This window comes from Erythranthe guttata, chromosome 10, assembly GCF_056151865.1.
Source record: "Erythranthe guttata isolate IM_541 chromosome 10, IM_541, whole genome shotgun sequence".
Classification (NCBI taxonomy): domain Eukaryota; kingdom Viridiplantae; phylum Streptophyta; class Magnoliopsida; order Lamiales; family Phrymaceae; genus Erythranthe; species Erythranthe guttata.
In genome coordinates, this window is record NC_142542.1 from 6,652,627 (window position 1) to 6,665,158 (window position 12,532).

At 29.6% G+C, this 12,532-nt stretch overlaps 2 long non-coding RNA genes across 2 annotated transcripts in view; one reads left to right on the top strand and one right to left on the bottom strand.

Annotated features, from left to right (window-relative positions):
* The window catches only part of LOC148767383 (uncharacterized), a 57,607-nt gene that overhangs the window by 9,543 nt on the left and 35,532 nt on the right, over nt 1-12,532 (bottom strand). The window lies entirely within an intron of this gene.
* On the top strand, nt 4,519-6,542 carry LOC148767384 (uncharacterized). The gene is made up of 3 exons (XR_016033888.1): nt 4,519-4,895; nt 5,588-5,866; nt 6,139-6,542. It is a non-coding gene; the product is annotated as an uncharacterized LOC148767384 (long non-coding RNA).

The window sequence follows — 12,532 nt, forward strand, 5'->3', positions numbered from 1 at the left end:
TAAACTGTATTTAACCCTTTAGAATATGATAGAATTAAACATGGTAGGTTGAGAGCGTGGAGACATCTATTTATTATAACATTAAAAAAAAAAAAAAAAAGACTCATTTTTTTCTCAGAAGAGTATCACTATGAGTTGATATGCTAAGAAGAGTGTTTATTCATAGGAGTGTTTTGTGATTAAGGGGTAGTTAAATGTTGTTTGAATTAATTTTTAATTCAAACAGTAATTCACAGTGATTAATGGATGCTTTCATTTGGATTCGACGAAAATGATAAATATATATATTAGATATACAGTGATTGTTGGTGTGATCTTCTTATTTAGTGGTTTGGTTGCATATATCTTTTGTAACAAATTTTCACATATAGAGCAGCAAAGGTAAGTGAGATTGAATTAAATAAGAAAACGAAGATTTATTAACATTGCTAAATAATAGGAAGAATGAGCTACCCAGAAAATATATTCTCATAACAAATTATCAAATTAATTATATTAACACAAATATGATTTAACATTTAGGGTAATGGGGAGAGGAACAATAATAAAATTATAATACCTGAAAATTGAATAGCCCATTTATCGAATAGATGATCTGGACTCCAAGTTGGGTAAAGCTTCAATCAAATTCAATGAAACTAAGGGTTGAAAACTTCCACCAATGTCTAGAAATCAAAATTGATATTATAAAAAAACATTATTTAGTCACGAAAAGCAACTCTATTAGCATAATAGTGTAAAAAATTTCATATGACAGCAAAAATGATCCCCCAGAACTTTCAAATAAAGAAGTTAATGGAGCGAGAGTGAAGTGAGTGAGAGGAGAAGGGAGAGTGGGGGAGAGAGAGAGGCGCTGTGAAGAAGAATAATAAAAAGAAAAGATAAAAAATATATCGTATATGATTTGTTAAACGTAATTTTGATTTATTTTTTAATTATTAAAATTTCTTTACGCATTACTAATGGTTTCTAACAGTTAGAAATAAGTTTTGAATTATTATAAGCGTTAGATACACTTTGTACACTTGAAGTATAGTATTCGTAACACTTACCCTTAAAGTATTATTTGTAACACCTACCCTTCAATGGTAATAATTTTATATTTTAAAATTTAAAAACTAATAAACATAACAATCTAATAATTATTCAATAATTTTATATTTTAAAATTGAAAAACTAATATACATAACAATCTAATAATTATTTAATAATTATTAGATTATAAAAAATTGAGAAGAAACTAAAAAAATATATTATTGAAAAAAAAGTAATATTAAAAAAGTAATATATTTGAATACTTAAGATTAATACTATAGGACAATTTGCTATAGGTCCTTCTATAAGAGATTTTATGTCTATAAATCCAACTAATAAAATTTAATTTTAGTAAATTTATTATTTTTAATATGTCAAAAATATCCCTAACAATATATGGAAATAAAAATCTCCAAAATAAATATCCCATATTTTTCTCCTTGCAGAGTTAATCAATCCATCCCAAAATTTCACGTAATTTCAATCTCAAATCCCACCACTCCCAAGAATTGATTTCATCAAATTTCACCGCTCCAAAACATCGATTTCATCAATACCAAACCTAACCAAAAATCGCATGGAGTCTGTTATTTGCAATCCACAAAATTTCATTTGTTGTTTACGTTGTGAAATCAGTTTTTTTTTTCTTTTCTCGTTTTTTATTTGGAGATCGTTTGTTGTTTGAAGACATCGTCTGCTGTTTCTTCATATGTTGTTTGTGATTTCTACAATGGCTCAAACACAATTTAGTCTCGGTAAGCAATACTCCTATTAACTACATGTACATATGATTGTTCGATTTTTTCAATACTAATATCAAAAACCTGTTTTTTTTTCTTCAGACAGCGAACGAGGATGATGAATTCGAATCCCCGAGAAATCATATGTAAATTACCGGGTTTGTTGAAGTTATTAGTCTGTTTATGTTTTTTTTTAATTGCAGTTTGCACTTTGCAATTCCCTATTATAATTGAAGTTATTTTTGGTTGTTTGCAGTTCATGTTTGGTCTTAATTGGAGTTCTTATTAGCAGTTTGCAGTTCACGTCTACATTTGTAAGATGAACTGTTGTTTTCATCTGCAATTAATATTTGCTATTAATTTCTTTTAACTTTTAGTTAAGCAGTTTTTATTAAGCTACTTTTTTTACACTTTGAAACATGTTTATTGCAAGAGACATTTATTTGCAATTTTAATTTTCACTTTGTAACTATGTAATGTAATGCTTGTTGTATGTTGACGTTCTTGAGTTGTGAATTTTGTTGCTAGCAATTAGGTTTACATTGTACCCTAATCCTCATAAAATGGACTTTAGATTAATTTTCTCTTTCTACACATGTTTGCAATCAGTTTTTATTTGCAATTTTCAGTTTATTTTGCAAATCTTGTTTGAACTTGCGTATGTTGTTTGTTGTTTGCAATCACAATTTATTTTTGCTATTTTCATTAACTCTGCAATTAGTAAGTCGTGGTTAAAGTTTGCAATTTATTTTTTGTAGGTTCAAGATTGTACATTATATTCTATCGTGGGAGTGTTTCAATCCATACATATCTGGGTAAAAAAAAAAGAAGACAATTTTCGGTTGACGCCGCTGACATGAAAAGGTTCCTCGATAGTGCCAGTGGTCAAAAATTACTGTTTAAGGATTTACATTCATTTTTCTCTTTGAAGTGTAATTTATTGTTTGCAACAAATATAATTTATTGTGAAAATATTATACTTCTTAGATTGTCGTTGCACATCCTATAGTATTGTTATAATTTATTTTCTATTTCAAGTTGAAATTTGTATTTTTTATTTTTTATTTTTTATTGCAAACATATTTTGTCGTTTTAAATAACTTTGGCAGCTTACAATTTGTACTTCATTCTTTATCATTTTTCGTGTACAATTTGCCTTCACTTTTTATATTTGCAGTTTGTAATTAGTGGTTGTTAATATAATTATTACATTTGTTGTTTTGTATCGTACAATCATTATCTCTTTTTGTTTCACATTCAACATCCACTGCAAAAAAAAAAGGATCAAGTCATTGTTCAACAAGATCGAAGAAAGGAAAAGCAATATTAAATGCATACGGACGTGCACGGAATCAATGTCAATGGAGAAAAAGTTCACGGTGTGAGAATATGAGCGATTTTCGTTACTTTATTTTCCCGCTTCATTCATGTGAATGTCCAATTGTCAAACTTCGGAACTGGACAATCCTTGTGTGTGATAAATATTATACTCGTGAGAGCGTGTCAACTTGTATTTGCCCAAAAAAAAAAGAACGGCGATCCATTTTTGTTCATGTTGCTAACAAGTACAGGGTCCTCTAGAGCGCAAAAAAAATTATCGTTTCATAATTCACAATCATTTTATTGTTTCGAGTTCTTTTTACTGTATGATAAAGCATGTTCATTTTTTTGTAAATATATTACCCAATCAGCAAACTTAAACCCTTACAATTTTTAATTGGTTGTTTTTTGATTTTTGACGTGTGATAATAATCTTACAATTTAATTTTCACTTATAAGTTGCAATTTGCAGTTTTCTATTTTATGTTGCAAATTTATGATGTTGTTCAATTTTTTTTTTATTTTGTTGTTTGTTCATGTAAAACTAATTAGAAAATGCAAACAAAAAAAATGCAATATTGTCGAGAACATACAAATAACAATTAAAACCCAACACATATGATCTCAAGAAAATTAATTATTGAAGATTGCTATAAAATACTTATGTAAACAAAATTAAATATTTTTATAAAGTAATGAAGAATTAATTTTCATATTTAGTTACTTTGAGAGAGAGAAGTACATGTGTTAGAGAGAGGGGTATGTGTGTGTATGTGTGTGTGTGTGTGTGTGTGTGTGTGTGTGTGTGTGAGAGAGAGAGAGAGAGAGAGAGAGAGAGAGAGAGAGAGAGAGAGAGAGAGAGAGAGAGAGAGAGAGAGAGAGAGAGAGAGAGAGAGAGAGAGAAATGTGTGTAGGTGTGATGGAAAAGATATTTGACTGTGTAGAAAGGAGAGATAGTGAGAGATTTGTGGGATTTGTTCCCTCAATTTCTAAAATAAATATTTATATATAAATATTAATTGGGGGTATCTATGTCTATACACTAATAATTTAATTTAATTTAATTTTATTTTATTGATCAAGGACCTACACCTATATTCATAGATTGAATCTCCACAAATATAAGTCTAGAATAAGGGGTTGTCTAGGGTCCGAGAGGGTTGTACTTCTCGGATCGTAAAATATTTAATCTAGTGCGTTCAAAATAATTAAATTTTAATCTCGTCCATTGATTTTATGTACGACCCTAGTACGACCTAGTACGATACATGAAATTTAAAAATAAAAGTACGAACCCAGCAAAAACACATCGTACACATTCGTACACACATTGTACTATACATAAATTACTTAATTAACCTTATAAACTCAAATCAATAAATTATTAAAATCTTCATTAAAAAATTGCACAATAATCAAAATCAATTAACACAATTACACTCCAAATAAAATCAAAACCTCCAAATGTTCTTCCCCGAAATCAAATATCTGCCGATCGAGATTAAGAAGAGAGGCCCTAGTTTTTCCGCGCTACTTTAACGAAGAGAACCAAGAAAGTTGGAATTGTTGGGAAATATGGTAAGTGTTCATCGTCTCGTCGCCTCTCTCAATCTTCTCTGATGCCAATAAACTGGTTTGGATGGGTGGAGGATATATGAACTTCTATGGTTATTCAATGTGCCTCAGGATTCATAAGCTATTAAGGAGCGATATACATTTATATTTCGTTTGTTTTTATTGTGAATTACAGTTGGTCTCTTCAAATCATTACCGGGGAAATCGAAGACTGCCACTTAAAAGGTATCACTGAAATTCTTATTAAATATTTATTTCTGTTGTTTTTTCCGCATTATATTGCTCTCTCTAATATTCCAGATGATGAGTTTTCTGTTTTTTGGAATTTTTTTAAATGATAGAGCTGCAGAATTTGTTGTCGTGTTGATATCTTGTTTCTTAGTGAAATTCTATTAGATACAGTGAATTAATTGAACTCTAAAAGGGTAAATATTAATGCAAAAATGATTCACAACTCTAAATAGGTGGATTTTTTTTCTTTTTTCTTTTTTTTTCGTGTTGATAAAAAAAATGAGTTTTGTTTCACAGTTTTAGGCTTCTGATTATTTATGCTCGATAAGTTGTGAATTTCGTGAATCATTTAGTGGGTGCTCTGCTCAGAAAATAGTGAAATTGGTGGATTGAACGACTTTTATGAGTGCTAGTAAAAACAAAATTCAGGCTTATTCCAGTTGAACATTGGTGGATTGAACGACTTTAAAGTTTACATATTCCAGTTGAACAGTGAAATTCTACTAAAGAGTGTACGCTACTTTCTAGGTATGCTCCTTGACAGATTATTATATGAAACCTTTCAGGACATCTATTATTTGATATCAGACTTTAGTTGTAGAATCCATGAATGATGTTTTAGGGGGCATAAGATTTATCTCTAATTCTAGAGCACATTTTGCTAATATATCCTTTTATATTTCAAGAGTGCAGGATTCAGATTGAATGCCGTTTTCAACTCTAGTTACCACACTCTCCAAGTTCAGGCCATGTGATGCAATAGAATTGATAGTGAAGAATCACAGTTATATTACATAGTATGTATATATGTGTGGCGTCTGGTTTAGAACATAGTAAAATAAGTAGTTCTTTCATTCATTGATGAAGCTTATTCTTATTATTAAAACTTTTGAATAGAAAATCGTAACATAAGGTGATAATGTAGCAGCAAACACGTTCTCGATGACAATCATCAAAGGAGAAAGGTATGGCTTCTTTCACCTTTTTCCCGAATGAAGCCAAATTACTTGTAAATTGATTCAAAACGAGAGCTAACGATTTGAATTTCATTTCAAAGTGAATTCCATCCAAACAAGCTGAATGTATTTGTTATTGTGATCTCGTAATAATTAACTTCAAATCTTTTCTTATCAAAATGAAATCAATATGTAATCTTTGCATCAATTATGTTATTTTCTATTATCAATTGTACATGCACTTGATGTCTTCGACTGAGCTACGAGATTATGTGTTGCAGATTTGAATATATAATCTTTGCATCGGTTTGCTTGGCCGAGATAAGAAGTGTTGTGCACGGTGACGAACTGATGATGTAGTGCTCAAATCCTTGGAGGACAACTATTCTTGGGTTATGAGCTCTGCTATAGCTTGTAATTTTGGAACCAGAAATTTAAGAATTTTCATGCATTTCTTTTGGATACTATACTCCCTTGTAGTGGAAGTTTTGGATTCATATCAATATTATTTTATTGATTCGTCGAAAACAGTTAATTTATAATGTAATAGATATTTTCTGGTTTTGGCCCTTTTTTGTAATGGTTGTAACGACCATTTGTTGCTATTCAAAGGCTACTGTTCTAATGGCAACAAGGTATTTTTTGTCTTGTGCATAATGTGTATCTCTCATATTTTTCCAAAAATATGCAGTTTTTCGTTTGTACCATGAACTTCTTTGTTTAAATTAATTTTAAAAGTATTATTGGATGATGGAGAAATAAAAAACACTATAACCTGTTGTGAGACCAGACTACATACAACACATCCCCGGATGGAGAGATGGCCGATGAGTGGTGTTGCTGAAACACACCAGCAACTTTTTATGTATATAAATTGTTTACGGTTTAAGTTAAGCTCACACTTCAGATGCACACTAGCTAGCCCACTAATCTTAAACTTTAGAGAAATTGGTCCTATCTCGGAGTTGTAGAAACAAATTGACGAAAAATGAAAATTTGATGAGTTTGTTTAACTTATTTGTATTATTATGCATCTCTACAAATTACCAGCAATAAGTTATTTAATTATTAATGACCAATAAAGTGTTTTAGGTTTGATTAACCTACATGCCTGCAATAACTTGATTAATATTTTTTAATTGTTGATGATACCTCTAGCTAGGCAGATAATTCGGAACAATATGATTCAAATGTGAAATTTCAACCAAAATGAAAGCTGGATTTTAGTGGTAGTAGCATATGATATTTTTGTCCACAATTTACTTGGATAAGAATCATATTTGCCTTTCACTCAGAACTTTAGAATAATCAAAACTATGCAGAGCATTAACAAAGTAAGAAAGTAAAACAAAACTATTAACAAAGCCATAACATGAAAGAATGTTTTTGCACATGAAAGAAACATTCAGCCTACATATCAATAGCAGCTAAATGTTTTCATTTGTTATTATTATTGTCACATTAGTCTAATACTCCTAATCATCAACTGGAGTTTTCTCTGCATTATCTTTCGGTGAATGTGTCTGGGTGAACCATTAACTTATACCAAGCGAGAAATTGAGTAAAATTTTTGTGGCATATTAAATAATTCATTTAACAGGAAATGTACGCAGTTGTTCCAATCTAACATAGATTTGAATATCGTTTTTCTTGCTTGAATCTGTGTAACTAAGGAAGCTACATAAATTTCAGTGTCAATAAGAAAATGAGTATTTTTTCCTTTTTTCACAGAACCTTCACAATAGTGGAATAAAAAAGATTATATGAATCGAGAGAAGAAAACCCAAAAATCTGGAAAAAGGAAGGCTTGATAGAGAAAGCGACGTGATTTAAAAAAAACAATTTAAACGAGAAGAATGTGTTGACAAGTTTCAACCGCATCATGAATTAGATAAACAAACAAAAAATTAAAACCCTACTCCTTAAAAGATCGATGATTTTGTTTTCTTGAGAGGAATGACGACGACGATGAACACAACAAAAACGATTATTGAAGAATAAGATTTTAATATAAATTTAAATTTGTTTATTCGTAATTAACTTTTAAATTATTAATTATATAATTAAAGTTTTAAGTTTAATTAAAAGGGGTTTTATGTAATTTTACGTGTAATCTAGGGATTGTACTTTTTTTTACTGGGTACGTACTAATCCTACTTGGCAAATTTTCATTGGTAGATTACGGTCCGAGAAGTACGGCCCTCTCGGACCCTAGACAACCCCATGTGTGTAGGTGTGATGGAAAAGATATTTGACCGTGTAGAAAGGAGAGATAGTGAGAGATTTGTGGGATTTGTTCCCTCAATTTCTAAAATAAATATTTATATATAAATATTAATTGGGGGTATCTATGTCTATACACTAATAATTTAATTTAATTTAATTTTATTGATCAAGGACCTACACCTATATTCATAGATTGAATCTCCACAAATATAAGTCTAGAATAAGGGGTGCCTATCCAATTTCCCATACTATTAGTTATGTATTGATTTCTTAAAGTTTATGGATATGAGTATATTTATTACGTGTTCCAATAACAAGATTTTATCTATCCTACACCCGGTGAAGGTTACACCGGGTGATTTTTTACCGTTGATCTACACATACCAATATGGGTGTGTGTGTTTGTGTGTATATGAATGGTAAAGATTTACCCGGTGTATTTCACCCGGTGTAGGATCTCAAAAGTCCAATAACAATTAGATGTTAGTTATTAAATATGTATCCAACACAAGATAATATTTTTAAATATTGCATTTTAAATATAATATAACTATTCTTTTAGTTATTTCTTTAGTTTAAAAAATAAAATTTTAATATATTAGGATTTAAAATACAAATTAAATTGAATTTGAGGGGGTAAGTGTTACAAATGATACTTTATGGGGTAAGTGTTATAAATGATATACTTTAGGTGTGTAAATTGTATTTAACCCTTATAATAACTCAATATTAATAGTAACGGTTAACTTAAATTTCTAACTGCAGATTCTAACGGACATGTCCGTTACATAAATTAGTACCGTTAGAAAATGTTCAATATGGTGTAGTGATCTTTAATAAAGTTAAATGACTTAAATCCAAACTTTTTTTTTTAATAATTAATTGTAAATTGTTTTTTTCTAAAGAAAAAGGCTTTTTGAAAGGATTAACGAGCTACCGACCTTGTATGAAGTTGAGCAGAACAAGCTGCTGCTTAAACCAGCAGCAACAACATAAAATCTTACTATAGAAGAACATAATTGATTAAGTGCCAGATAGACAGCGAGATTCAATACATCAGTTTAATTCGGAAAAAAAAAATACAACTATTTATGAACCTCTTTATAAAACTAACCGAGTTAGGGAAAATTACGATCGAACACAAAACAATGTAACTCATTTTTAAAAGAAAAAAAATGTACACGCACATATGCAGGGCTAAGAATTAGAATCGAGTTTCCGAATTTAGACAATTTCGATCTGGAAATTCAAGATTTGTTATCGTATCGATTTGTTATAATTTCTTTTTGAAAAATTATTGTATTTCTGACATCACTCGTCCAACATATCCTAATGATCGAAAGAAGAAGAGATATAAGGTGAGATGAGACTATATATATATATACTAGGGGGTGTGCACCGCGCAATGCGCGCGGTGCTGTTTGCCCATTATATAGGTTTTTTTTTTAATTAAGTTTTTGAAAAAAATAAATATTATATTAAATTTCAAACATAAATATTATTTATATGGGTCCTATTTGGACCATGAATGTAATAAAACAAAACTAATATAAAATAAAAAAAAAATATAAAGACAAGGAAAAACAATTTTGTTGTATAAATAAAACAAAAATAGAAAAATGTAGACGAACCAATGAGCGGTGACTGGTGTCCATGAAAGACGTAATTACGTTGCCTAATTACTGAATAATTTGTGTTATTTGTGAGTTTTTAATATAAATAGTATTTAATTTGGAGTTAAAAGAAAGAATTACTGTAGATTTAAGAATAAGAATAAAAAAGAAGATATTTGGGACCACACAATATAAAATAATTTCAATATGTGAACAGCAACACTTGTGTCGGATGAAAGAAGAGGAGGGAAGAATAAGTGGGCCCAGGTAAAAATAATTTCTTAAATAAAAGAGAATGAAAAAGGCTGCTGCACGCACACGCAAGATTGCGTCAGGAATCGATGGGGGGCCGCCGGCTTTTGAGATCCTACACCGGGTGAAATACACCGGGTAGATTTTTACCATTCATATACACACAAACACGCACACACCCACATTGGTATGTGTAGATCTACGGTAAAAAATCACCCGGTGTAACCTTCACCGGGTGTAGGATAGATAAAACCAGGGGGCCCCTACAGCAGAGTACCACCGCATTAAATGAAATTGGAAAGGACGAATGGCAAAAATGTCCATCACATGAGACTTAAATGCATTTTGGTTAAAAAAAAAAAACAGACTATCAATTAAACCCATCCCCATGTCTTTAGTCTAAAATACCCTCCACATTTTTTTTTTCAGAAAATAATTTTTTTTCCGAGCAGATTCCGGCGTTGACTTTTTTTTTTTTTGAATTTTTTTTTTCTTAGAAAAAATATTTTAATTAATATTACTGTCTTGGCTACTAAATTACTGTTTGGTAGGGGTGAGCATAAAAACCGAGAAACCGAAAAACCGAACCGAAAACCGAAAAAACCGAACCGATATACACCGTACCGACTTAAAACCGCATACACGGTAAATATTTTTTGAAAAACCGAAAAAATCGGTACGTGTATGGAGAAAAAAAATTTTGCCGAACCGATTTACCGAACCGAACCGATTTGGGAATACAAAACTACGTCGTTTGATAGATAGTAAAAATCGGTAAGTTTTTTTGGTAATCAATGTGGCCACATTCAGATACATACTTACTCTTTTGATGTAGTTGGACTTCTTTTGTGTTGGGGCAACAGGTTTATTCTTTTGAAGATGACATTAATGACATGAGGTTTATTAGTTAATCTCATTATGTTTGTTTATGGCAGCATGGTTTTTTTTTCTTTTTTTTTTAATTGCAGTAAATTTGTTTTATTAGTTAATTTTGGATTGTTACTTGTTAATTTTCTCAAAGAAATGTGATAGAATTCTAAATTCACCGTTAATCAAACATCGGTTTTATACCGAACCGATTCGAACTGATAATGAAACCGAAAGTGAAAATAAACCGAATTGCTACCGATACCGTTTACCGAAAACCGTAAAACCGATTAGTACCGAACCGAAAAAAAACCGACATACACGGTTTTAAAATATGAAAAACCGATAATATCGGTACGTGTTTGGTTTATTGCAAAAACCGAGCCGTACCGACCCGTGCACACCCCTACTGTTTGGGACAGTAATATTATGAATATTATTTTCCCGAACAGTAATATTATTAATATTATTGTCTAAGACAGTTAAATTATCGTCGTTGTTGTTGTTGTTGTTGTTGTTGTTGTTGTTGTTGTTGTTGTTGTTGTTGTTGTTGTTGTTGTTTCGTTCTTATTATTATTATTATTATTATTATTATTATTATTATTATTATTATTATTATTATTATTGTTATTATTATTATTATTATTATTATTATTATTATTATTATTATTATTATTATTATTATTATTATTATTATTATTATTATTATTATTATTATTATTATTATTATTATTATTATTATTATTATTATTATTATTATTATTATTATTATTATTATTATTATTATTATTATTATTATTATTATTATTATTATTATTATTATTTTAATTTTGTTTGATTTGTTGACAAGTCAGCGTAATTATATTACTGTCGTTTACAGTAAAGTAATTGTAAACACAATAATATTACTGTCAACCACATCAATATTATTATTTTTTTGGATTTTTTGTTTTGTTTGAGTTATTCACGGAGTAACGTAATAATATTACTATCTATTATTGTAATATTACTGTAAACACAATAATATTACCGTGGTTGACGCCTGGAGGTAATATTATTATTGTTATAGTAATATTGTTGTCAACCACATCAGTATTATTATTTTGTTTGGGTTTTTTTGTTTATTTGAGTTATTCACGGAGTAACGTGATAATATGACTGTCTATTATTGTAATATTACTATGATTGACGGTAATATTATTGTTGTTATAGTAATATTACTGTCACTCACAGTAATATTAATTGTTTTGGCTTTTATTATGTTTACATTTGTTGAACGGTCAGCATAGTAATATTACTCTTACACAATAATAATGAGTTTTGTTGTGTAAAGATTACTGTGTTAAACTGTAGTATAATTAATTTTACCGTGTTTAACAGTAATATATAACACAACAGTAATATAGTTAATATTAATGTCAATCACAACAATATTGATGTTTAAATGAAAAAAAAAAGATGTTACAGAAGGAAAGAAAAAAAAACGAAAAAATCCGGAAGAAAAAAAAAAAGAAGTCAACTTCGGAGACCGGCGGCCAACGGCGGTGACGAATGAATTTGTCCATAAAAATGTGCTGGGTCAAATTTAAATAATTTGTGAAATTTGGGGTCAAATTGAGGTTAAATTAAATTAAATGATGAAATTGGAGCATATTAAAGTATGATGGGCTATTTTAGTCTTTTACAAAAATCTGGACCATGTGTGGACTTTTTTGTA